Here is a 27553-nt window from a genome sequence, read left to right on the forward strand (position 1 = left end):
GGCTAACTGTGCCATATCTTTATGAGAAGGAATTCCCCCAGGATAATCTTAGAATAAGAGAGATGTCTATCTCTGATAAATTGCTAAAATGATGATTTTTCTTGAAAAAAGTAGAATTTTGTGTTTCATACCTGTCTGTACATCTTTTCATTACCTGTGAAATATGTGTTTCACACACACACACACACACACACACACACACACACACCATATGTACGTTGAAAAACATTTTGGTCTACCACATTTAGGGCCAACTTTTTCATTAGTAAAATTGCATGAAAATTTGGCAGTTTATTACAGCATATGGTCGTTCATTCATTACTCTTGATGGTCCATTGCCAAATGTAGTTCTGATCATTCTTCTTTACTGTATCAGTTTTGTACATTACTAAACATGGTATTCAATCATTCTGTTATTAATTGTAGGCTTGGTTTTGAAATTTACAACTGCAATAGCACTTGGTTCAAGAATATCAAATATCCCTTTTGTTATGAAGTAGTTGCCCTGTTATGGTAGTTGAGTTTTTTGTTTCATTTGAGTAATATGCTATGTTGAGCTTTGGTTGTTAATTGATAGATGTGGTATCCTCTCTGTGAGAGCTTTTAAAATGCATAACACGTATTTCGGAAAGCAGCTGTTGCTATGGCAACTCTCGGGTCACTTGCAGCTCAGCTTACATGATTGGCTGTTAATGGAGTCTAATATGCTTGAGAAGAGAATTGAGCAAATGAAAGAGGGTTTTGAAGGAATCCCCTTAAACCTCTTGAAGTTTAACTGAAAAGCACCTGAAAATTTAACACTTATATTTCTGTTTTATACAACTGCACTGGAAGTAGTTTTATGAATAATGAAGGTGAGAGAGAAGAAATTTTTGGAAAAAATAATTTTCTGAACCCTTTGAAGAATGTTGAAAGCTTGTGCTGTTACTTTTTTTCATTTTACTATTATTTAAAGAAATGTTCTCAATAGCTTTCAGTTACATTTTGTATTCTACCCTCTCTAGCACCTACCTCAGAGGAGTTAATTAGAATGAATCATGAGAAGGTTGTTAATTGTGCAAGGTCAGAACGAATGGTAAACTCAGGAATCATGTCTAAATCCACTCTGGTTATGTGAGTTAGAGTTTGCTCTGACTTGAATTCTTAAGGTAGTCTCATGAACCTGCCTCTCTTTAGGCATGTGAATGGTGTGAAAAGGGGTGGTGGTGGTATGTACTTTGGATTTTGAGGGCTATAAAGTAAGTAAAATGAAGTCTAATTGAGAACTGCCAATGTTAAAATTAATAAGAGCCATGCAGAATGACATAGTAATATGTGCCTTGTTAAATGATGGACTTTTCATCAGTATCTACCACCTCCTTTGTAACTGTGGTACTAATTTTGGCAGTTAAATAACATCAAATGTAATTAAACTGTATTATGAATTTTAAGGTTTAGATTAAATGCATTAAAATAGTAAATTAACATCACGTTAGAGTGATTTTACTTTGTAAAACGCATGTCAGCTGGCCAGTTCAGCAAGCGTAGGAAATAGGACTAGGGCATGTAGATTATTTTAAGTATCTGCTATTTCTAATTTATATTAGGGTTTAAGAAATACTGATTATGGTGATAGTGTTGAAACTGATATACCAAATAAGTTATAGCTATTAGTGTGTATGATTCTATTAGATTTTCTGATTTTGCTAGCAAAAATAACTGGTGATAAAAAATTAATCAGCACTTAATAACACCCTAAATTACCTTTGATTTATTATTTTCTTTATTAAAGAAATACTTTGGAATAGTAAAGATAAACTTTTCATAATAGACTACATATATAAGTATAGAATACCTTCAATTCTATTTTGATAGAACACTTTAGAAGTTCATTAAACACCTTCTAGACACTAAAATCTAGGTTCATCCTCACTGTGACCTTTGGAAATATTTTTAAAAATAATTTTGTTTTTAAATGCCTGGTGACTATAGGTCCTGGTCTGCCTTAGGCAGTTCTGGTAGTACTGGATTAGTCTGTTCCTAATGTAATTCTTGATAGTGGTAGCATTTTATATTTATCAGGAACTAAAAGAAAAGTAGAGAAAGTCACATATAAATCTGTAATTCATAGGTTTCTGCTGTCAACTGTGACATTTCCTTTTCAATCTTTTTGTGCATATGAGCATATATAAAACTTACATAGTAGAGGCCATCCTTTACATGTTTTCCTTTTTAAACAGCTCATTAATTTTCTACAAATACTGTTTTTAGTGATATATAAAAATATTTCATAAGTAAATGCTCTCCATTTGTAGGGCTTAGGTTCTTTCAAGGTTTTCTTTTTTGTTTTTCTAGTTCAGGACAGTTAAACACCTTTACTACATGTAGATATGTTTACTTTTTTTTTAATTTTCGGGTAGAATGATAGCAATCACTGAATCAAAGATTATAGAATTGTAAGGGTTTCAATATGTGTTACTTGGTTTGTAGATGAACTTTTAATATTTTTGACTTTGAAGTTTCTTAAAAATTTAGTTGTTGTGGCGCCTGGGTGGCTCAGTCGTTAAGCGTCTGCCTTCGGCTCAGGTCACGGTCCCAAGGTCCTGGGATCGAGCCCCACATGGGGCTCCCTGCTTGGCGGGAAGCCTGCTTCTCCCTCTCCCACTCTCCCTGCTTGTGTTCCCTCTCTCACTGTGTCTCTCTCTATCAAATAAATAAAATAAAATCTTGAAAAAAATTTAATTGTTGGATTTCAGGTGCAGAGGGTTGAATTAATCTTGTCCTCAGTTCATGAAACATGGTAATTTTTTTTTTTTTTTTAAATTTATTTAACAGAGAGAGAGAGATCGTAAGTAGGCAGAGAGGCAGGCAGAGAGAAGGCTGGGGAAGCAGGCTCCCTGCTGTGCAGAGAGCCTGATGTAAGGCTTGATTTCAGAACCCTGAGATCGTGACCTCTGCCGAAGGCAGAGGCTTAACACACTGAGCCATGAGGCGCCCAAACATGGTAATTCTTGACTTGTTCAAGGTGTTGCTTTCATTTTATTTTTTATCTGCATTATCCACTCTTTTTTATCTTCTCCCATATGTATTCATTTAATACGTTTGATATATATACATTTATTTTTATGCATTCTTACAAAACATGTGTGCATTTTTTTTCAAGTTCTTGTTCATTGAATCTAATGGCTTCCATAGTGTGCATTAGTATTCCATAGTATGCATCTGCCATATTTCACTGAGCCATTACCCCAGTGCAGTAATGAACACTGTGATGCCTCCAGCTTCCTGTATTGTAGACAGTTCTGAATAAGAGCATCCTCATATCATCCCTTCATGGATATGTATTATCCAACTGAGTTAGATATATATATATATATATCCATCCAGTTTCACTAAATACTTCCATATTACTCTTCTGAATAGTTGTACCAGTCTTTACTCCCAGTAGGGGTATATGAGAATTCTTTTATTTCTACTACAGATAAATCCCAATACCAGTATGGTGTGTCCTATCAAAATTTGTAGGAAAGGTAGGCAGAAATTTTTCCATCTTACTGCTTACCTCCAGGTTCCAGAAGTGTAACTGTTCTCCAGTAACTTCTTTTTAATTCCAGGCTTGTATCATTGCAGTGTTTTGTTAAGTAGAATAGTGAAGTGGTTAAGAGCATGTACTCTGGATCCAGTCAGCTTGGAGTTGAATCCTGGCTCTGTTGTTAGTAATTGTGTAACCCTGGGCTTTGCATAGGGTTGCCTCAGTTTTGTAATTTGTAAAATGAAGTTAGGAGTTTTCCTGCCTTTGTGAATATATGTATAATGTTAGAATAGTGGCAGGGGCACACAGTAAATGCTTTATAAGTAGGTTACTGTTACCAAGTTAAAAAATCCAGCTGAAATTTAGAATGGAATTGCATTGAATCGATATATTTGAGGGAGAAATCACATCATAAGTTGTCCCATCCAACAGCATGGAATAGCTCTCTGTCAATCAAAACTTTCTATGTATTTTAGTGAAATTAGATTGTCTTTTGTTTCTTCATGGTACTCATTCTTGATCACTAATTCTTTTTTTTTTTTTTTAAAGATTTTATTTATTTATTTGAGAGAGAGACAGTGAGAGAGAGCATGAGCGAGAAGGTCAGAGAGAGAAGCAGACTCCCCATGGAGCTGGGAGCCCGATGCGGGACTCGATCCTGGGACTCCAGGATCATGACCTGAGCTGAAGGCAGTTGTCCAACCAACTGAGCCACCCAGGCATCCCTTGATCACTAATTCTTAATCACTAGTTCTTAATTTTATCTCGGGGTGGGGACAAAATTTGATGTTTTGGATTTGATCTTGTCTAAAGATACTTTAGGTTGTCAGAGCTTGGGAGATGCTATTGCATCTAGTGGGTGGAAGCCAGGGATGTTGCTAAACATCCTGTAGTGCATAGGCTAGCCTCCAGTTATCCAGCTCAATGTTAATAATGCTGAGGTTAGAAATCCTATTTAAGTATATGGTTTTGCTGCTGTTGTGAATGGTGTTCATTTTATTTTCTAATTGGTTATTGCTGTTTGGGAAATGTTATGGATTTTTCTGTTAAACTTTTGTCTGGCAGTCTAGCCAAACTTTTTCTCATTGTCTGTAGATTCTGATAATATTTCTGTGTAGATGATAATGGTCTCTTCTAATTTCTCTACTTTTCTTTCCTTTTCCTCCATCTTTCTTCTCATAGTATTGACAAAGACCTTTACTGTTATGGCTATTCTCACTGCTACCATTTAACATATTTGTATTGTTCCCAACTTTGTGGAATTAGTTTAAAGTTTCTTAACACTAAGTAACACCAGAAAAAAAGGGTATCAATCTCATTTTATCTTGCCATTATTATTACCACTTACAGTGAGTTCTTGAGGGAAAAATGCTTAACTGCACTATTGAACAAAGAAATGCAATAAAGCAATAATCAAATGGTATACTGTATTTCACTAGTGATAACCCAAGAATTTTTCTACAAGCACTTTAGTCATTTTTCCTCTGTATCTTTGTTTTTCATCAGTTTTTGTTTGTTTGTTTCAGTGGTTTTGTAAGTTATGACTTACTCAAATGTTAACACTTTGGTTTTTTTTTTTTTTGTAGTTTTAGCTTGCTTGTTTGTTTTGATGCTCAGAAATTTAATTTTTAATGAAGTCTAACCTTAAGATCTTTTATTGCTTTTAGGCACAAGAAGATCCTTAATTTACTGAAATTTTCTTCTGTCTGTGACATTTTCCCTAGTTAAACAAGGGTATACTTATCAATCCTTTTTCCTTTGTTCTAAATCATTCACTCACCTGACTTCCGGTGTTACTTTTTCTTCTGAAATGCTAGATTTCCCTGTTCCATGCCCATTGGTTTACATAGAGCTCTGGAATTTTTGGAGGTACCTCAGGTACCATTGGAAATATGGCACTCAGGTTTGGGCTTGATAAATGAACAGGGCTCCATACTTTCTACCCAGATTATTTTTGTGTTGGACATTTATGACTGAATGATCCACGGTTAACTTCCTCTTCTAAGAATGAGCCTATTATCTTCACCCTTTCTCCTGCGGAGGTGCTTCCTTCCCTAATTCTTTCTTCTTCGTCCTTTTTCTTTCCTCCTCCTGTGTTCTTTCACCATTCTCTCATGTGTAGAATTTGAAATATATTGCTTTCAGTGGTACTTTTTGATCCACCTCATCCAGTTCAAGGCTAAGGGTTACCAGTTTGGTCTTTTATATTGGAGGAAATAGTTTGGGCAAAATAGTTTGAGCAAAGGCATGAACGTATGAAATAGAAAGGTGCTTACAGTGAACTACAAGTGGTTAGGCATTACCAGAGACATAAATTAAAAATTAGGGAGAGACTAGGAGTAAGGCTAGGAAGAGCCAGATTGTTAAGATTTTTGCTTCCTGTCTTTAGGAACTTGAATTTTATTCTAGAAGTGATGGGGAGCTATTTGAAATATTTTAAACAGGGATGTTGTTGATTAATATTTCAAATAATCCAGTCAGGTTATAGGATGGAGGATTGAATGGAGGGAAACAAAACTAGGAGATTATGGAATACTGGGAGCCTTTATTAGTGCAGTGTGAGTAGGATTAGAGAGGAAGGGATAGATTTTAGGGTGCATTTTATTGGTTAAAAGTGGGCAAAATTCAAGGGAGTCAAGGATCTCGGGGTTTCTGATTTTCTAGCTTCTGTGACAAGATAGTGAAATGAATAATCAAAAATACATAATTTTAAATTTAATTTTACTGAATTATTTTTTTGAAGGGAGGTGAGGTACTATTCAGAAGAAAAACTCAGTTGATGGCATGTCATGAAAAAAGTCTTAATTTTGCAGCTAAAAATGTACATATGAAGCAGTAGTAAAATCATATCTGAAAAAAAGATTTTTCAGTTTAATTACTTTACAACTTAGCATTAGCAACCTTTTTAAAAAAAGTAATCTCTGCATGCAGTGTGGGGCTGGAACTTTGTAACCCAAGCTCAAGAGTGGCATCCTCCAGCAACTGAGCCAGCCACGTGCCCCACATCAACAACCCTTTTAACTGCCTAACATACCTAAATAATTCATTACATTCACATCCCATTATGTTGCCAGGGCAAGTGTTGGAGAATATTTGGGAGGTTGGAAGAGGGGCCTGCTTCCTCAACCCAGGTGACTTAGTGACTTCAAAGGGTTAAAAACTATGGTCTACAAACAAACAGATCCTTAAATATAGAGTACTTGTTGTTGCCAGAGAGAGGCGGGTAGGGAAATGGGTGAAATAAGTGAAGGGGATTAAGAGGTACAAAATTTCAGTTATAAAATAAATGAATTATGGGCACCTGGGTGGTTTAGTCAGTTAGGTGTCTGCCTTCAGCTCAGGTCATGATCTCTGGGGCCTGGGACAGAGTCCTCTCAGGCTCTGCACTCAGTGGGAAGTCTGCCCTCCCCTGTTAAATAAGTAAATAAATCTTTAAAAAATGAGTTATGGAGATGAAAAGTACAGCATAGAAAATATAGTCCATAATACTGTAATAATGTTTTATGGTGACTGCACTTATTGTGGTGAGCTTTGAGTAACATATAGAATTGATGAGTCAATATGCTATAAGCCTGAAACTAATAGAAAATTGTATATCACTTATAATTTAATAAACATATCTTACAATGTAGAAACAAACCATGGTGTAGTTTAAAGGGATACTGTGATAAAGGTAGAGATCTGTTTTTTATTATCATGCATGTATTAAGGCAGATTTCAAGCATATACAAAAGTAGATGGAATTGTATAGTGAACTACTATGTAACTATTACCCAGCTTCAGTATTTATAAACTGAGCATTTTTTCATGTGTACACTTCCAGTTCTTGATTCATTTGAAGCAAATTGACATCATACCATTTCATATGTAAATAATTTAGTTGGTATCTATAAAAGATAGTAACTTCAGGAAACATAAAAGCATCAATAATAGTTTTATAATACCATAAAATATTTCCTAGTGATTTTCTTGTAAAGGTAGTTTCAGCAGAGAATTAGAGGTAACATAAGATTTTTTAATTTTACAGTGTTTTTGTTTTTTGAGAGAGAGAGCACGCAAGCTGAGGGAAGGGTTTGGGCAGAGGGACAGGGAGAGAGAGAGACTCCTAAGCAGGCTTAGTGCCCAGCATGGAGCCTGATGAGGGGCTCAATCTCATGACTTAAGCGGGATGCTTAACTGACTGAGCCACCCAAGTGCCCCAAGATTATTTTAAACTAGGGGACGGAATGAGAAAATCTGCCTTTCTAGGAAGGAAAACATGGAGTGTGGTACTGACAAGGATAGGGGGCTACAGTCTTTATGTTTTAAGTGATAGGGGACACTTGAATGGTTTGTAGGCTTGGGGAAAGAGACAGTGGAAAATGAAATTTTGACAAGGGGGGATGGAACAAGAACAAGAGGAAGGATATCTTATTTATTGTGATAACATTGAAGGACAAAGAATAAGTGAGGGAGAGGCAAAAAGTTGAGCAGATAGTTCATAACTTATGACTTTTTTTTTTTTTTTAATAAACTTCAGGGAGGGTGGAGGTTGGTCTTAGGAAAGGGTCTTAAGATTAGTGAAAATTTGTAATAGTTGTTGAAGAGAAGGGGAGAGGGAGTCCATCATAGACAAATAAAAGATTGCTTTAGAAGGTTAAGATTCCACCTGAAATTGGAGATCAGAATTTAGAGTAGTATAAATTTTCATGTCTCTGTGATCCTTTTTCCGACACCACTCAGTCTCTTGATTGTTTAAGAGTAGATAGTTCATGAGGGTTATTTTAGGCTTAGACTTTTACATGACAAGCCCTACAGAAGAACCCAGGGGTAAAGTATATTGGTGAGGAAGTGATTTAGGAGATTATTCATGTACATATACATGAATAATATGCTTACTAAGGAAAGGACATGACAAAGGGACAAGTGGACAATGTAAGGAGTGTATGAAATCGAGGAGCAGATACAGGGATTATGTGGGCACAAGAAAGTTATACATATTGGAGGATGGTGTCAGATTGGTGAAGTGTTTGGCTGTGAAAGTTCATAGATGAAGTCCAAAGGCTGTGTGAAGTCTTCAGAATTGATAAGGTTCAGGAGTCTTGAGACTTGGGTTTTAGGTGGTTCTCATGGTGGTAGGACATATTGTAGGACAGAAATCTGACCAAGATGCAGACATCTTCAGTGAATATGAAGAGCAGTGCTAGGTGGTCAGGAAGTGAGTAGATGACACTGGTGAGGAAGATTAGAAGGTATGCAGATAGAGAGTGGGAGTGATAATGGTTTAGGAGAGATGGTGGATAACTAAGAGAATTCAGAGTGTGGGATAATATTTGTCTTAGTTTTCAGCTGTGTTTGAGATGGCTAAGATTTTTCTTTATGAAGATGTCTGCAACCTTTCGCTTACCATAAAGTTCAGAATAGTCATGTGTAAATATAAAACAGGGCAATTTTGTAAGTAATTGCCATGACTGCCATGGTCAGTAAAATTCTAGGAAACTTCTTAAGATTTATCACTTTATTCTGTGACTGTAACATTTGAAATGTTAAAGAGATACAGAAAAATGCAAGAAGAGGGAAATGTGATGATACAGGTGAAATGGAGGTAGGGAGTGGTATGAGCACAGGAAATTGGGGCTGAAGACAACAAAACTCACCACTTTACCTATGATGGAGCATGTGGGTAGGGGTAGTTGGAGAAGAAAGTACATACTAGCACCAAAAAACCTACCTTCATATGTTTAGCCTTTTCACTAGATTGTCTAAGTAACACCTTGCTTTCTCATAAAAGAATATCCCTTATAGACCTTTTGGGGGTGGGGAGATATAACAGTGTTCCTCTGAACAGTGAAATCAAGGGATACTTTAGTATAATTTAGGTTTGCCATTCAGTATGCTTAAGTGTTTAGGGAATTAATGTAAAATATCAGATTTCCTAGATACTTATACATGAAATAATTCATACTCTGCAGATCCTAGTTAGTAGAGGTTTTTCTGTAGTCTCTGGAATACCTAATGTTTAATAAGAGCATGTGACTGAAATATTTCCCGTTTGTAAGAAATGAGTCTGGTAAACTGGTAATGAAATATAATAGCGTGCATTAAACCTGATCATTGTGTTAAACTTTATTAAGCTATAACAATGACAATATCCTAGAATTTTGTCCTTAGTACTGTAGTTTTTGTACCTTCACTAAGTCCCTGAATCACTATCATAGGTAGTAGTAAGCTTGGCACTGGGGAATGCTAGAGAAATAAAGAGAAGAAACCTGACCAGAGTCATCCCTGGAGTATATTTAATCAAGATGATTGCCTAGGGCAACTGGCAGGCATGGTGCTCCAGTGAGTAGTGATAAAAGTGTATAGTTATGATTGTTCTGAGACTTTTATACATATACATCACCTAACTTTCTGCTGTACCCTCAATTTTATAATCAGTGGGATTCTGAAGAGCTTTCTGTTGGAATGCTTCAACCTCCTTGTAAGTTTTTTTTCTCAGGTTAATTTTCTCCTAATAGTGAGCATAGTATTTACTTCAGAGTAAATATACAACTCTATAATCTATGGTTTCATATCATAACAGTACATTATCTTGACTTAGCTTACAATTACTAAGTTAGTGTCATTTGTAACTATGATTTGTGATCAGCAAACTGATAGGATTATGGGCTATCCAAATTTAAATTATCCACAATAAATTAGCATAATATAAAAATTAAGGGTCTAACATTTTGATGTACAAAAATTTTTTTTTTATTTTAATTTTTTATTTTTTTTTCAGCATAACAGTATTCATTATTTTTGCACCACACCCAGTGCTCCATGCAATCCGTGCCCTCTACAATACCCACCACCTGGTGCCCCTAACCTCCCACCCCCCACCCCTTCAAAATTCTCAGATTGTTTTTCAGAGTCCATAGTCTCTCATGGTTCACCTCCCCTTCCAATTACAAAAATTTTTTTTTGGAAGATTTTATTTATTCATGAGAGACAGAGAGGCAGAGGTAGCAGGAGAAGCAGGCTTCCCATGGAGCAGGGAGCCTGATTCAGGGCTCGAGACCTGAGCCGAAAGCAGATGGTTAACTGACTGAGACACCCAGGTGCCCCAGATGTGCAAAATTTGATAGAAGATTCTCTTTAAGTAAAGAAAAGAAGTTCTTTAAGAGTCACATAATTTCCAAGTTGTTATATGTAAATAAATTGTCAGCTCTCTGCACCATTGGCACTTGGCCGAATTACTTAAGTAAACAAATACCTTCATTGTCAAGAATAATCTCTACCCCAACCTGCTACCTTGGCCATTACACTTGTACATCCTTCAAGTCACTCCAGTATTACCACCTTAGAGTGTTTCTGAGACCTCCCTTTAAGATTTTTATTTATTTTTTTATTTTTTATTTATTTATTTGACACAGAGAGAGAACAAGCAGGCAGAGAGGCAGGTAGAGAGGGAGGAGGAAGCAGGCTCCCTGCTGAGCAGAGAGCCCTATGCGGGGCTTGATCCCAGGACCCTGAGATCATGACCTGAGCCGAAGGCAGCGGCTTAACCCACTGAGCCACCCAGGCGCCCCTGAGACCTCCCTTTAAAGTGCTTTATAACCTTATATCACTTCTTACATCTGAAATTGTCATGTATATCCTTTCATTTATTGTCTGATTCTGTGAACTAGAAATACCATCTTCTTAAAGACTGGGATTTCATCTAATTTATTTACCATTCTGTTTAGCACTTAGGATGTTGCATAGCATATAGGAGTTGCTCAGCAAATATTTTAAAGTGGTTTTGAGTTAAGTAATTTCTAAATAACTCGTAAGGAACAGAGGAGTGTTATGGCCTAATTTGTGGTGCCCCCAAAAGTATGTTGAAGTCCTGTGAATGTGCCCATATTTGGAAATAGGGTCTTTACAGATATAATTAACATGAAGTCATTCTCAGGGTGGGCCCCAATCCAGTAGACTGGTATTCCTGTAAAAAGAGAAAATGGAGACATGGAGGAGAACTATGTGAAGACATAGAAACACACAGACATGGGGGAAGACAACCATTTGAAGATGGAGGCAGATTGGAGTTATGCATGCAGCAAGCCAAGAAATTCCTGAGGCTATCAAAAGCTGGAAGAGGCAAGGAAGGAATCTCCCCTAGAGGCTACCAAGGGGAACATGGCGCTACCACCATCTTGATTTTGGACTTCTAGCCTCCGGAATGTGAAATAATAAATTTCTGTTGTTTAAAGATGTGCAGTTTATGGTACTTTGTTATGGCAACCCTAAGGAATGGATATAAGGGAAGGGCTTTCAGAATGCAAAATACAAGCATAAAGGACAAAATAACATACACCTATTGTTGAAGTCTCTGGCTTTTAGCATTCTTTGGTTAGTAATATTTCTAATGGGTTTGAACACTTTGGCATTTTGAGGCATGTAAAAATATCATTGGATTTATCAGATGGTTTCTTTTTTTCCCTGCAAGGATTTATTGAAATTCCATTTGTTCCACATAATAGTCTCATGGAACTCTATGGAATATGAAAATAGTTTTAAGTATGATAATTTGATTATAATTAGGAAAAATAGTTATCATAATCTCAATATTCAAGAGGTAGAGACCAAATTGAGTAAGGGAGAGGAGGAGGAACCTACATAGCACCAGTGCCCAGTTTTTGGTAAGTGAATTAGTAAGAATAAACAGATGTTTTGAACCTGGGGAGAAAGTGGGAAGATCAGTTGTTAAAATGTGTTACCTGGTTTTCCTTCATGTTCTTGGATGTTTTAATGTGTTGCATTTTAGTATACAGTTTGGCAGTTTGGATTTTTATTCTTCCCTCCAGAAATAATTTTAGTCTCTAGGTTGCAAAAATAATACAGAAGTTTCTCCTCTCTATCCTTCACCCTGCTTCCCCAAATGCCAGTATCTTTCATAACCACAGTATAATAATCAAAAACAGAAAATTAACCAATACCATACTGTTAGTGAATATGCAGACCTTATTAATATTGTATCAGTTGACCTACTGATCTCCGTTTTCTGATCCAGGATCCAAGCTAGGATTACAAATTGCATTTAGTTATCCTTTCTCTTCTCTAACATAGCACAGTTCCTTAGCATTTTTAAGTCTTTCATGACCTTGACACTTCAGGAGAATACAGGCCTGTAATTTTGTAGCATGCCCCTCAGTTTGGGTTTATGTGAGTATCCTGTGATTAAATGCAAGTTTTTCTTTTTTTGTCAAGAATACCACAGAACTGAAGTTGTGCCCTTGTTTGTTCATTATATTAATGGGAGTGTCTGCTGATATATCTCAATTATTATTATTATTTTTTAATTTGATATATCTCAATTATTAGTGGTGTTAACTATGATCCCTTGGTTAAAGAGGGGTTTGTCAGCTTTCTCCACTGTAATATTACTATTTTCTTCTTTGTAATTAGTTATCTTGTGGGGACATACTTTAAGACTGTGTGTAAGTTTCTTATTATACTTTTGCCTATCAGTTTTAGTATCTCTTTAATGATTTCTGCCTGAAAAAATTAGGTTTATCAAGTATAAATCTTTAAAATAAATCTTTAAAATTATACTTGTTGGTGGATCAGTAGATTTGAAGAGAAGTTACAACCCTGGGAAACAAAATGAGGGTTTCACATAGCTCTCCTTGGATGTAAAGTAACAATACAAAATTATATACCTTATTATTCATTAACCAGTATTTGTTCAGATTTTCTAATTGTAAATGAACTTTCTAAACCAATCCACAAAGTAATAAACCACTGCAATTTCCTTTCTTTCATCTGGTTTGGACCTCACTTCCTTAAAGTTCATTTAGTCATAGGGATTAATTAAGAACCTGTTTCTTCCTAATCATGGTCCCATAGAATTTGTTTTTACACTGCTTCATCAAACTTAATAAGCATATATTCTTTCTCCATGGAATTTAGAATCTACCTATTGTGGTCTCTGGGTATTTTTTCTCTCTTTCTGAACTTGAAGTTCTTTAAGAGTGGGCACCATAATTTAAACATTTTTGGGATACTAACATTGTGTAACATCAACTTATATTTAATAGATTTTAAGTACCGGGGAGGTTATGGAATGGAGGACTCCAAAACAAGATGGTCTTGGCTTTTTAAGTTTGTGGGAGTTTTTCCCCATGAAACTAAGCATATAGAAAACTATTTCAGAATATCTCGTGAAGACTATAGCTTCATCTCTAGCCAGAAAACAGAAATGTGCATGCTGCAGTGAGAAAGGTTTATCATGTTGTTCTTGTTTCAAAATTAGAATTAGTATTATAGAGCCTGCTTTGCAGATTAATGTTGTACAGAGTTAATAAAAATGGAGACAGTGATTATACAGAAAAAGAATGGATTAGATAAGGCATTAAACTTGAGATATACATTATGGTTCAGATTTTAATTTTTAACTTTTGTTTATTTAAAGTTTTATTTACTGGACTAATAGATTCACATATTTTAAGGGGAGTTGAAAAAAAAAAGTTTGGCTTTTAGTGATGTTTTCTTCATCAGATTAAAAATAATAACCATTTGTGCTTTTGTTAAATCTTAAAATTTTTTCTTAGAGCTGTAGTAAGACAGTGGTACTTTCAACACTTGAAATAATTATTTTAAAGACTTATTTATTTTAGAGAGCGCATGTGAGAGCACAAGCGGGGTGGTTGCAGAAGGAGAGAACTTCAATCTGGCTACCTGCGGAGTGCAGAGTCTGAATAAGGGCTCTGTCCCAAGACCTTGAGATGATGACCTGAGCCAAAATCAAGAGTCAGATGCTTAACTGACTGAGCCACCCAGGTGCCCCAACTTGAAATAATTTTTATACGAAAATCATGGGGCTCTACAAGTTAATTATTTTGATAAGATTTTTTAAGAAGTTTTTTTGTCTTTGTGGAAATTTCTTTAACAATGGATGTTTATTTGTTTTAGCTAGAGGACATATTTGAAATATTTTTATTGTTCCCCATCTGGAGTAACTAAAATGGTGATATATACTGTTTCACATAATGAAGTTGTTAGTTGTCAGACAGTTCTTATTTGTATGAGTCAGTGTATATCCATTAGGAAAATATTTAAATGAATGTAATTTTTTGCTGGGGAGAAGTTAAATGGTGGTGGTTGAATTTTAGAAAAACTTTAATTTTAAAGGATCACAATGCAGTTTTCATATAAAGCACATGGAAATATAAATTTCAGTAATTTTGACAAACAGGTTGTCAGTTTTCTATTCAGTTTTCTGTTTGCACATATTGTTTCTTACATGTATGGTGCAGTGTGATTTAGTGTGAGGCAACTTTATTTTCTTGGAGTTCCTTTTGACTTGCTGCTTATTTGAAAGGCTGGTGGTACTTTTTTTTTTTTTTTAAGTTTTTATTTTAATCATCTGGTGCTCATCTCTGTCAGGGTATGCCTTAACCTCCATCCATCACCTGTTTCACCTATCCCTTTGCCTACCTCTCCTCTGATAACTATTAGTTACAGTTAAGAGTCTATTTCTTGATTTGTCTTTCTTTTTTTTTTTTTTCTGTTTTGTTTCTTAAATTTCATGGTTTGAAATCATATAGTATTTGTCTTCATCTGACTTATTTCACTTAGCCTTATACTTTTCCAACTCCATGTTACAAATGGCAAGATTTCATCATTCCTTATGGCTGTGTTATATTCCATTGTGTATATATAACACATCTTCTTTATCCACATCAATCCATGTTCATTTGGGCTCCTTACTATGTTGGCTATTGTAAATAATGCTGCTATAAACATAGAGGTGTATGTATTGCTTTGAATTAGTGTTCATTGTATTTTTTTCGGTAAATACCCAGTAATGTGATCATTAGATCATAGGGTAGTTCTATTTTTAAGTTTATGAGGAACTTTCATACTGTTTTCCTCAATGGCTGTACCAGTTTGCATTCCCACCAACAGTGCATGAGGGTTCCTTTTTCTCCACATTCTTGCCAGCACCTCTTTTTTACTTTAGCCATTCAGACAGGTGTGAGGTGATACCTGCTGTAGTTTTGATTTGCATTTACCTGATGATGATTGATGTTCAGTATGTTTTCCTTTGTCTATTGGCCCTCTGTATGTCTTCTTTGGAGAAATGTCTGTTCATGTCTTCTAACTCCATTTAATTGGATTATTCATTTTTGGGGTGTTGAGTTTTACAAGTTAATTATATATTTTAGATACTAACCCTTTATTGTTTATATCATTTGCAAATATCTTCTCCCATTTTTTAGGTTGCCTTTTAGTTTCATTGATTGTTTCTCTTTGGCATGCAGAAGATTTTTATTTTGATGAAGTCCTGATAGTTTATTTTTGTTTTTATATCCCTTGCTTGAGGGAGCCTGTCTAGAAAGAAATTCCTATGGCCACTGTCAGAAAAATTACTACCTGTGTTCTCTTCTAGTAGTTTTACATTTTCAGGTTTCACATTTAAGCTTTTAATCCATTTTGAATTTATTTTTATGTATAGTGTAGGAAAGTGATCCAGTTTCATTCTTTTGCATGTTGTTTTCGACTTTTCCCAACATTCTTTGTTGAAGAGACTGGTCCCTCCCCCCGCCCCCCAATTGGATATTCATTCTTGCTTTGTTGAAAATTAATTGACCATTAATTGTGGGTTTATTTTTGGATTTTCTATTCTGTTCTTTGATATATGTGTGTGTGTTTGTACCAGTACCATACTGTTTTGATTACTACATCTTTGTAATATAACTTGAAGTCCAGAATTGTGAAGCCTCCAGCTTTGGTTTTTTCTTTCAAGATTGCTTTGGCTAGTTGGGGTCTTTCATGGTTCCATACAAATTTTAGGATTTTTTTTTCTGTGAAAAATGCTGTTGGTATTTTGATAAGGATTTCATTAAAAGTGTAGATTGCTTTGCATAGTAGAAACATTTTAACAGTATTTGTTCTTCCAATCCATGAGTATGGAATGTGTTCTCATTTCTTTGTGTTGTCTTCGGTTTCTTTCATTAGTGCTTTATAGTTTTCGGAGTGCAGGTATTTCTTTGGTTAGGTTTATTCCTAGGTATCTTACTATTTTGGGGGCAGTGATATAATTTTCTTAATTAAAGATCATTAAATGAGACAATTAAATGAGAATTTTCTGGATTTCTATTTCTGCTTCATTATCAGTGTATAGAAATGCAACGAATTTCTTTACACTGATTTTGTATCCTGCGACTTTACTGAATTTGTTTACCAGTTCTAGCAGTTTTTTGTGAAGTCTTTCAAATTTTCTATATATAATATTGTGTCAGTTGCTTATAGTGAGTTTTACTTCTTCCTTACTGATTTAGGTGTCTATTACTCTTTCTCTTTTTGTTGTCTGATTACTGAGACTAGGACTTTATGTTAAATAAAAGTGGTGAGAATGGACAACTTTGTCTTGTTCCTTACCTTAGGGGAAAGGATCTCAATTTTTCCCTGTTACGGATAATGTTAGATGTGGAATTTTCATATATGGCCTTTATTATTTTGAGGTGTATTCTTTCTAAACCTACTTTGTTGAGGGTTTTTATTATGAGTGTATGTTGTACTTTGTCAGATGTTTTTTCTCCATCTTGTGAAATGATTATATGGTTCTTATTCTCTTGTTGATATGATATATCATGTTATTTGATTTATGAATAATGAACCACCATTGCAACCTAGGAATAAAACACACTTGATCATGGTGAATGATTTTTTTAAAATTTTATTTATTTACTTGAGTGAGAGGGAGAGAGCATGAGAGGGGAGAGGGTCAGAGAGAGAAGCAGACTCCCTGTTGAGCCGGGAGCCCAATGTGGGATTCAATCACTTTCTCGATTCCTTTCTACTGAAGGAGTTCCCTTTAATATTTCTTGCAGGACTTGTTTAGTGATCATGAATTCCTTTAGTTTTTATTTATCAGGAAACTCTTTATCACTTCTTCTAATTGCTGGGTATTCTTTGTTGTTGTTTTTTGCCCTTTCAGCACTTTGAGTTTATCAAGCTACTCCTTTCTGATCTGGAATTTCTGCTGAAAAATCTGCTGGTATCCTTATGGGGTTTCCTTTAAATGTAACTGTCTTTTTTTTTTTTCTTTTTTTCTTTAGTAGTGTATTTTCCTTCTTAATTTACAATATGTTTTGGTGTATAGATCTGCTTTTGTTGGCAGTTTTCTATGCCTTCTGGATCTGGATATCTATTTCCTTCCCCAAATGAGGAAATTTTTAGCTACTATTTTTTCAAATAAATTCTCCTCCTCCCTTCCTCCTTCTTCTGGGACTTTTGTAATATGAATATTATTATCTTTGATGAAGTCACCGAGTTCCCTAAGTCTATTCTTATATTGCCTAAGTCCCTTTTCTCTTTTTTGTTCAGCTTGAGTACTTTCCATTATACTGTCTTCTAGGTTATTAATTCATTCCTCTGCTTCTTTTAGCCTGTTGCTCGTTACAAGTGTGTTTTTCATTTTGTTTTTTTGGACGCTTTATCTCTGTATTATTCCTTATCTTCCTGTTAATGGTCTCATTGATGATCTCCACTCTGTTTTCAAGTCCAGTGAGTATCCTTATGATTATTCCTTTAAATTCTCCATTAAGTATATTATTTACATTTGTTTTGCTTAGATGTCTGTCTGTGGCCTTGTTCTCTTCTAACATTTGGAAGAAATTCCTCTGTCTTTTCATTTCATTTACATCTCTGGGCCTGTTTCTCTCTGTTACGTAAGTCTGTTGTATTTCCTATTCTTGAGCATAATGACCTTATGAAGAAGCGGTCCTGTAGTGCCCTGCATTGTAGTGTCCCCTGTTCTCTAGGGCACTCCAGTGCGTTCTGACTGCTTTATCCTTCAGGCCTATCCTCTGCAGGGGTTTCCTCAGCCTGTTGTGTGCAGTGTTTAGTTCCTGGCCTAAATGTGGTTTAACTATATGTACTCTGATCTGCTTGTGAAATGAGACCTGTGCTGCTGCCACTGGAATGGAGGCTTCATAGAACTCCCAGACTGGGAGATGTGGTGTTGGTAGGGGTTTGGGCCAGTCTCCTGGAGGAGTGAGCCCACTGTGCTGGGACTGAGGCAAGTGTGACTGGGAATGGTAGTTCTTCCACAGTGCTGCGGGGTGGGGCTTGGTGTAATCCAGTTATATAGCAAGTGTCCATGCTATGCTAGTTCCCACAGCATGGCCTTGTGTTTTTGCTGCGGGATGAAGGGCAGGAAATGAATGGCACCTGCCAGTTTTTTGGTTATTTTGTTTTTTCTCTCTCCAGAGGGTTCTTCTCAGGGACACATTTGGAGATGAGCAACTAACCTCCCGTCTATTTCCATACCGTAAGACCATTGGCTGTTTACCCCTGCCTTTTCTCCAAGAGCAGCACGATACCCATAGAACTTTCTCAGGGCCAAGCCCAATGACCTTTAAAACTCCAGTCTTTAAGCCCTGCAGACTGTCAGAATTTGTGAAATTTGGGTCCTCTCACTTTCCAAGCCAGTTGTTACAGGAATTCATTTTCCCCATGTACGCCTCTGTGTGCTAATTTGTCTCTCTTCCTTCCTGCCCGCTTTAGCAGTCACAGTCCATTTCTCTCCCAAGACATGTCTCCACACTTCCCACCTTCTTTGATGAGTCTTCTTCTCTACCTTTAGTTGTAGAGTTTCTTCTGCCCGTCTTCAGGTAGATTACTGGGATATTCAGGATTATTTGATAGTTACCTAGTTGTATTAGTGGGAGTAGTTGAACCCAGAGTCCTCCTACTCCTCTGCAACCATCTTACCCTCTGTCTGAAGAAAAAGTCTGATGGCATTTTTAATGCTCTTTAAATTTAGAGCATGCCAGTCAATGATGTATTTATTTGTGATCATTATTTGTATGCTTTAACATGGTATAAGATAACTTTGGAAGCTTTATATTTAAGTTTACATTTAAATTATGTTTAAATATACATTTATTTAAGTTAAAATTTTTCTTTTACAAATGCTAGTGAATACATATTTATAAATGGTTTCTTAAATTTTGATTGAGTTGGATTAATAATAGAGATACGAGTGAATGTTGAATCTGCCACAGATCTGCCCCTACAGTCTAAACTTTCATTCTTTCCAACCTGCTCTGGTGTTTGATACAGTCCATTTGATTCTTTTCTTTTGCTTCCACTTTGTGTTTATAATTTTACCCCCCCCTTTAAAAAAAAAAGTTTCATTTACTTATTTGAGAGAATGTGAGAGTGAGAGGGCACAAGCCAGGGGGAGCCTCAAAGGGAGCAGGAAAGGGAGAGGGAGAAGCAGGCTGTTTGCTGATCAAGAAGCCTGATACCACCTCAGTCCCAGGATTTTGGCTGGCCTCATGACTTGACCCAAAGGCAGATGTTTAACTGATTGAGCCCGCAGGTGCCCCCAGTTTTACTCCTGTCTGTTAGATTCGTTATTTTGTATCTCACTTTTAATTCTTCATCAAAGCTGTAGTTTGGGTCTATCTAGTTGATGTTCTTAGATTTTTCTGCCTTTTTCACATAGTATACCTGCCCTAATTGTATTCCTGAATCCCAGCTCATTACCTTGGCCAGATGCAGTATTCTGTAGAAAGAAAAGAGGTATGGATCTTGCCAGAACCTGACTTCCTTTTATGGTTCCAGTGTTTTACAGATTTCTGGAAGTCAGAAATTTCAGTTAGATTAAATGGTAAGTTATGTAATAACTATGTAACCAGTTAGAAATCATAATAAAAAAAAAAAAACCATGCACAGTAGCATTAAGAACAGACTTACTAATGAATTGGTATATCTTTATGTTTTACAGTTGTTAATTATTAAGCCCCCTTTCTGGGTGCCAAGTACTATACAATTAATTCTTTAAGAACAGAAAGTGAGGATAATTCTAAAAGTTCACAAATCAAAAAAAAAAGATCATAAATCTTCTGAAGAGGTAGAAATACCAATGATTCACTAAAAATATGTGGAAAATTGCTGTGAACTTGAAACTATTCTTTAAAAAAAGTTTATTAATTAAAAAAAAAGACTAACAGAGTGATAAATGTAAAGAACTGGGGACACTTGGGTGGCTCAGTTGGTTAAGCATCTGCCTTTGGCCCAGGTCATGATCCCAGGGTCCTGGGAATGAGCCCCACATCCGGCTGCCTGCCCAATGGGCAGTCTGCTTCTCCCTCTCTCTGCCCCTCCCCCTGCTCCTGGGTGTGTGCCTGCTCTCTTGCTGTCTCTTTCTTTGTCTCAAATAAATAAAACCTTTTTTAAGAAGGTAGAGAATGGAATAAAATTTGTAACACTCCTAATTACAAAATAATACATGGACACATACAAAATATGTGGCAAAAAGTACTCTCAGTTGTATGTACAAAGTGGTGTGAAAATTTATGAGACCTAACTCTGCCTGGGTTTCAAGGTAAGAGCTTCCCAGTTTACTTCAGGAAGAGTGGGTTGTGTAGCATGAGGTAATATGTACACATGCACAGAAACAAGAGAGTGATCTTACAAGAGAAGTAATAAGCACTTTGGAATTAAGACTAGAGTAATCGAGGAGGAACACCAGAGTTGAGATGTTAGGAGAGTGTTAAGGTTCTTGGTGAAATTTCATGGCTTTGGAGTATAAGAAGATAAAATTAGGGGAATACTAAAAGGGAAAATGTGGGTAGATAAGGAGAAGATGTGGAGGCAGCATTTTTGGGAAAGAAGTTGAATACGTTTATTCATGGGATTGCATTTTCAGAGCTTAATGTATAAAGCTTTTGGGGGAGACTGGTGAATATGGAAAAAATTAAAAGCTTGTTATTTTCTATTAATCCAGAGACATTTCATCTGAGTTGTGGGATTTTTATCTGTATCTAAGATCATTTGTAGGGGCTTTTTCAAACATAACCTTCTGATGTTCTTATGTTCTAATCTTCCATTCTGATGTACCCTACTCTTTGGTCTCATCCTCTAGCTTCTGCTTGGTCTCCCACTTTCCTACTCTACCAGTTTTAGGTGTCACTGCTAAATGAGTTAACTGAGAATTCAACCCTGACCTACCTGTTCTTTTCAGTTTCCTTTTTCTTTTAAAGAAAAATCTCCTATCTTTGGTTAGTTTGTTAACTGAGAGTTCTCCTCACGTCCAGTTTTGCACTCTCTGCTTTAAAAAAAAAAAAAAAAAAAAAAAAAATATATATATATATATATATATATATATATATATATATAGACACACATGGACGCACACATACACATGTATATGCATACACACTTCTTGTTAATTCAACAAATAATTAGTAAGCTTTAGGCATTAAGACTATGGCAGCGAAGAAAAGAAAAGGAAAAAAAAAATAGTTGCACTTATTAACATTCCTTTATATTTTTATTTGCTCCTTTCTCCTGTAGCTATGAGTTAATATTTATTGAAGAGTTACGGGCATTCTGATTACTCCTCTTAACAATCATTTGAAGTTTTCTTCTTTTATTATTCCTCTTTGAGAAATAGGAATATTGAGGCAGAGTAAGTTACAGTTAGAAAGCCTATCTGTTAGAAGCCCAAACTCTTAAACCATTCTGCTACATTCCTTTTGATTTGTAAGGTTATATTACTCAGAAATGCTAAGAAGTATAGCTTTTTGTAATATGTTATTAGAAGAGAAAGCAGACTAATGAACCAGCTTGCTCTTACTAGTGAACCTATCTCTCTGCCATTGAGCATATAATTCAATTTTGGTGTAAATTATCCTTCTGCCTCTTTAGCATTTGAAATTGTTAGGTTAATATTTTCAGAAGTTTACCACTTTGCCATTTCTTGTGTCTTAATGCTACATATTTCCTATTTGGGCCTTGTAGGGTGAATGGATATTATCTTGGAGTATTAATTCTATTTTGGCATTCTTTTTAGTCAATTAAAAGAGGTAGAAAATCTTTCTCGTTTATGGTTGAACTCTAAAAACAACATGGGAGTTAGGGGTGCAACTCCTCTCATAGTTGAAAATCTGCGTATAACTTTGACCACCCCAGTACTTAACTACTATTAACCTTCTGCTGACCAGAATCTTTACCAGTAAGATAGTCTGTTAACACAAATTTTGTGTGTTATATGTTTTCTGTACTATATTCTTACAGTAAAGTAAACTAGAGAAAATAAAGTGTTATTAGGAAAATCATGAGAAGATAAATTTATAGTACTGTGCTGTATTTATGGCAAAAATCCATCCGTAAATGGACTTGTGCGTTTCATACCTGTGTTGGTCAAGGGTCAGCTGTATAATACAGCTAAATTTTACTGGGAAGAGGGTTAAGAACTTTGTTTTCTTGAATAAATGCTACTTAAATTCTGTATAGTATGAAATATACATGTGTTAATACTGGACAAAATATTTTCTTAATATCTTTTATTTGCTTTTATAAAGAATGGGAACAATCATAAATCCAGTAAAAATAGTAAATGAACATATTCCTTCTATTTTGGTACAGGGCAGTAAACTGTTTGTTGAAAAACAGTTTTAGAAATAATATAATTGTCATTTTAATCATTGCTTTGTAAATCATGTGTATGTGTGTATGCATGCGGATATATATACATGCACATTCACTGTTAAGAGATTTTTCTCTTTAAAAAGATTTTGTTTGTGCGTGCATGAGAGAGACAGGGAAAGAGACAAGTAGACTCTGTGCTAAGCATGAATCCTGGTGTGGGGTTCAATCCCACGACCCTGAGATCATGACTTGATCTGAAATCAAGAGTCGGATGCTTAATCTACTGAATCATCCATTCCCCCACTGCTAAGAGATTCTTTAGGACAACTTAGATAAATAATTAGGAATGATAAAAGAAGGGCCTGAATTAATTAGATTGTATTATATGTCTTTACAGAATGATTCTTCTGATTAAAGAATAGAATCTTGTACTATACAGATGAAAATGCATGTAATTGGAAAGAAACTACAGCTATTTCTCTAACCTTTGTTCTTCATTCAGGTAATAAGAATTGATAAAAGACTTTTATGCTAGGAACTGAACAGAGTAGCAGTTATATTCTTCGTTTCCTTTCTCTCATCATTTGTGGCAGTGAGTGCATGACAAACAGATGGAGATACCAAATGTTTAAGAAAGGGCATTGTTCCTCTTATCTGTGTGTACACATGCACTCTTGAATACATGTGCTTAAATCCACATAAAATTATAAGATTGTCCAGAGAAAAAGATATTACAGCATATGGACATAAATTAGCATCTGTTGAAAACATTAAACTATTTATAAGCTATTTACTTTTTTTTTCTTTTTAAGGACACTTTGTTTTTAAGAGCAGTTTTAGGGTCATAGCAAAATTGAGCAAAAGACGCATGAACTTCCTATACCTTTTGTCCCCACATATATACAGCCTCCCCACTATCAGTGTCTTGCCACCAGAATGGTACATCTCTTCAGTACCTCACTGACACATCATTATCCTCCAAAGTCCGTAGTTTGTGTTAGGTTTCACTCTTGGTGTTGTATATTCTGTGGGTTTTGATAAATGTATAATGACCTGTCCATCTTTATGATATTATATAAAAACTTTCACTGACCTAATATTCCTCTGTGCTCTTTTCTTCCCTTCTGCCCCCTAACTTCTGGCAAATCTAAAATTTTTACTGTTTTCATAGTCTTGCCTTTTCCAGAACGCTATGTTGCTGAAATCATATAATATGTAGCAGTTTCAGATTGGCTTCTTTCCATTAGTAACATACATTTAATGTTCCTCCATGTCTTTTTCATGGCTTGATAGCCATTTCTTTTTAGGGCTGAGTAATATTTCATTGCCTGCATATACCAGTTTGTTTATTCACCTCCTGAAAGACAGCTTGTTTGCTCCATGTTTTGACAGTTACTAAAGAAGCTGCTGAAAACATCTATATGCAGGTTTTTGTATGGAGATGTTTTCATTTCCTTTGGATAAATATCTTAGGAGCATGATTGCTGGATTATGGGCATTTTTTTTTTAAGGTTTTATTTATTTGACACACAGAGAGAGAACACAAATAGAGAAGGCAACAGGCCGAGAGAGAGGGGGAAGCAGGCTCCCCGCTGAGCAGAGAGCCTGATGAGGGGCTCGATTGCAGGACTCTGAGATCATGATCTGAGCTGAGGGCAGAGGCTTAACCCCCTGAGCCACCCAGGTGAACCGCTGGATCATATTTTAAGAGTATGTTTAGTTTTATAAGAAGCTGCCAAATTGTCTTCTAAAGTTGCTGTATCATTTTATATTCCTGTTGCTTCACATCCTCACCAGCATTTGGTTTTGTCAGTGTTCTGGAGTTTTGCCATGCTAGTTGGTGTGTAAAGGTAGCTCACTTTTTTTTTTTTTTTTAATTTGCAGTTTCCTAGTGACATAAGATGTTTGAGTATGTTTTCTTGTTTTTCTGCCGTGTATCTTCTTCATTGAGGTATTGATTTAGAAATTATGTCCATATTTTAATAGGTTGGTTTTTTTTTTATTGTTGGGGTTTTAAGAATTTTTTGATACTTCAGAAGTTAGAAAGACAAAATGCTTTTGCAAATATTATTTCCCAGTTTGTGAGTTGTTTTATCATTCTTTTGCGGAGGAGAATTTTAAAATTCTAATGAAGTCCAGTTTGTCAAAAGATTTTTTCATAGCTTTACCTTTGGTGTTGTATCTAAAAACTCATGATCATACCCAAGGTCATCTAGATTTTCTCCTGTGTTACTTTCTAAGGGTTTTATACCTTCTTTTTTTTTTTAAGGTTTTATTTATTTATTTATTTGACAGAGAGAGAGAGAGAGAGCGCGTGAGATCACAAGTAGGCCGAGAGGCAGGCAGAAAGTGAGGGGGAAGCAGACTTCCTGCTGAGCAGAGACCTCGATGCGGGACTCAATCCCACGACCCCGAGATCATGACCTGAGCTGAAGGTAGAGGGTTAACCCACTGAGCCACCCAGGTGTCCTGGGTTTTATACTTTGGAGTTTACATTTAGATCTGATCCATTTTGAGTTAACTTTGTGATGAATGTAAGATCTGTGTTTAAGGGTTTTTGTTCTCGATGTTAGTTTTTTTGTTTGTTGACATCTAGTTTCCTGTGTTGAAAACACTGTCTTTTATCTGTGGTATTATCTTTCCTCCTTTGACAAAGATTGGTTGACTGTATTTGTGTGAGTGTATTTCCAGTCTGTCTTTTCTGTTTATTGATCTACTTTGGATTTTGGTATAGTCTTGATTACTTTAGTTTTATAGTAAGTTGGGTAGTGTCATTCTTCTAACTTTGTTCTCTCTCAGTACTGTGTTGATTATTCTGGGTCTTTTTGCCTTCCCTGTAAACTTTAGCGTCAGTTTGTGATATACACAAAATAACTTGCTGGGATTTTAATTGGGATTGTGTTGAATCTCTAGATCAATTTGGGAAGGACTAATGTCTTGACAATATTGAATCATCTTATCTGGGAACGTGAAATTGGTATCCATTTATTCAGTTCTTAGATTTTGTTCATCAGAGTTTTACAGTTTTTCTTATACAGGTCTTGTGCATATTTTGTTGAATTTATACCTGTTTCCTCTCCTTTTTTGGTGCCAAGGTAAATGTCATTGTATTGTTAATTTCAAATTCCAGTTATTCATTGTTTGCTTATATGAAAGGTATTTTATATATTAACCTTATATCCTGCAACCCTACTATAATTGCTTATCAGTTCCAAGAGGGTGGGGTTTTTCTGGGGGAGGGGTGTCTTGTCTTTTAGATTTTCTGCATAGACAGTTGTGTAGTATGTGTACAAAGAAGGTTTGATTTCTCCTTTCCCAGTTTGTGTACCTTTTATTTCCTTTTCTTGTCTTAACTGCGTTTGCTTGAACTTCAGGATAGTGTTGAAAAGGAATGGTAAGAAGGAGTTGTCCTTGTTTTTTTCCTGTTCTTAGTGGGAAAGTTTCTAGTTTCTCACAGTTATATCGGTTGTTAGCTGTAGGATTTTTTTTTTTTTTTAAAGATTTTATTTATTTATTTGACAGAGAGAGATCACAAGTAGACAGAGAGGCAGGCAGAGAGAGAGAGAGAGAGAGGGAAGCAGGCTCCCTGCTGAGCAGAGAGCCCGATGCGGGACTCGATCCCAGGACCCTGAGATCATGACCTGAGCCGAAGGCAGCGGCTTAACCCACTGAGCCACCCAGGCGCCCAGCTGTAGGATTTTTATAGATGTTCTTTATCAAGTTGAGGAAGTTCTCCTTTATTTTACTTGCTGAGAGTTTTATTAAAATCACAGACGTGTGTTGGATTTTGTGAAAATGCTTTCTGTTCATTTATTGATACTACCACATGATTTTTCTTCTTTGCCTCTTGTATGATAGGTTTCATTACTTGATTTTCATATGTTAAGTAGTTGTGCATACCTAGGGTAAATCCCTCTTAGTTGTGGTAAGTTCTTTCAGTACATTTAAAATTCTTGATTTGCTAATATTTTTTTGAGGATTTTTACATCTTTGTGAGAGATACTGCTCTGCGGTTTTCTTGTAATGTCTTTGTCTGGTCTTGGTATTAGGGTGATGCCCTCATAGATTAAGTTAGGAAGTATTTCCTCTATTTATGTCTTCTGGAAGATGTTGTACAAAATTTGTGTAGCTTCTTCCCTAAATGTTTGGTACAATTCATTAGTGAACCCATCTGGGTCTAGTGGTTTTTTTGTCTTGGAAGGTTATTAGTTATTAATTAAGTTTCTTAAAATAGAACTATTCATGTTTTTTATAGGTAGTGTCTTTCAGGGACTTGGTCTGTTTCCTCTAAGTTATCAAATTTCTGGGAATAGTTCACCATATATACCCTTTTATCCTTTTAATGTCCTCGGATTCTGTAATGATATTTCTTCTTTGATTTCTCATTTTAGTAATTTGTGTCTTATCTCTTTTTTTCTTAATTAGCATGCCTAGAGGTTATTGATTTTTTGATCTTTTTGAAAAAAAAACTTTTACTTTTGTTTATTTTCATTGTTGATTCACTGTTTTCAACTTCTTTGATTTCTCCTCTAATCTGCTGCTTGCTTTTGCTCTTTTTCTAGTTTCGTAAGATGAAAGCTTATTAAATGATTGATTTTAGATTTTCTCTTTTCTATTGTAGGCATGCAATGCTATAAATTTTTCTCTAAG

General features: G+C 35.6%; 1 protein-coding gene across 3 annotated transcripts in view; it reads left to right on the forward strand.

The window, feature by feature from the left end:
* The window catches only part of STAG1 (stromal antigen 1), a 452889-nt gene that overhangs the window by 95404 nt on the left and 329932 nt on the right, over nucleotides 1–27553 (forward strand). Inside the window, exon 2 of one of the 3 annotated variants that reach the window (XM_047736238.1) lies at nucleotides 23301–23405. The exons of the other annotated variants lie outside the window; for them this stretch is intronic. The gene's annotated coding sequence lies outside the window, so the exon portion shown is untranslated. The remainder of the gene's footprint in view (nucleotides 1–23300; nucleotides 23406–27553) is intronic. 3 annotated transcript variants of the gene reach the window in all.

Source organism: Lutra lutra, chromosome 1 (assembly GCF_902655055.1).
Source record: "Lutra lutra chromosome 1, mLutLut1.2, whole genome shotgun sequence".
Taxonomy (NCBI): domain Eukaryota; kingdom Metazoa; phylum Chordata; class Mammalia; order Carnivora; family Mustelidae; genus Lutra; species Lutra lutra.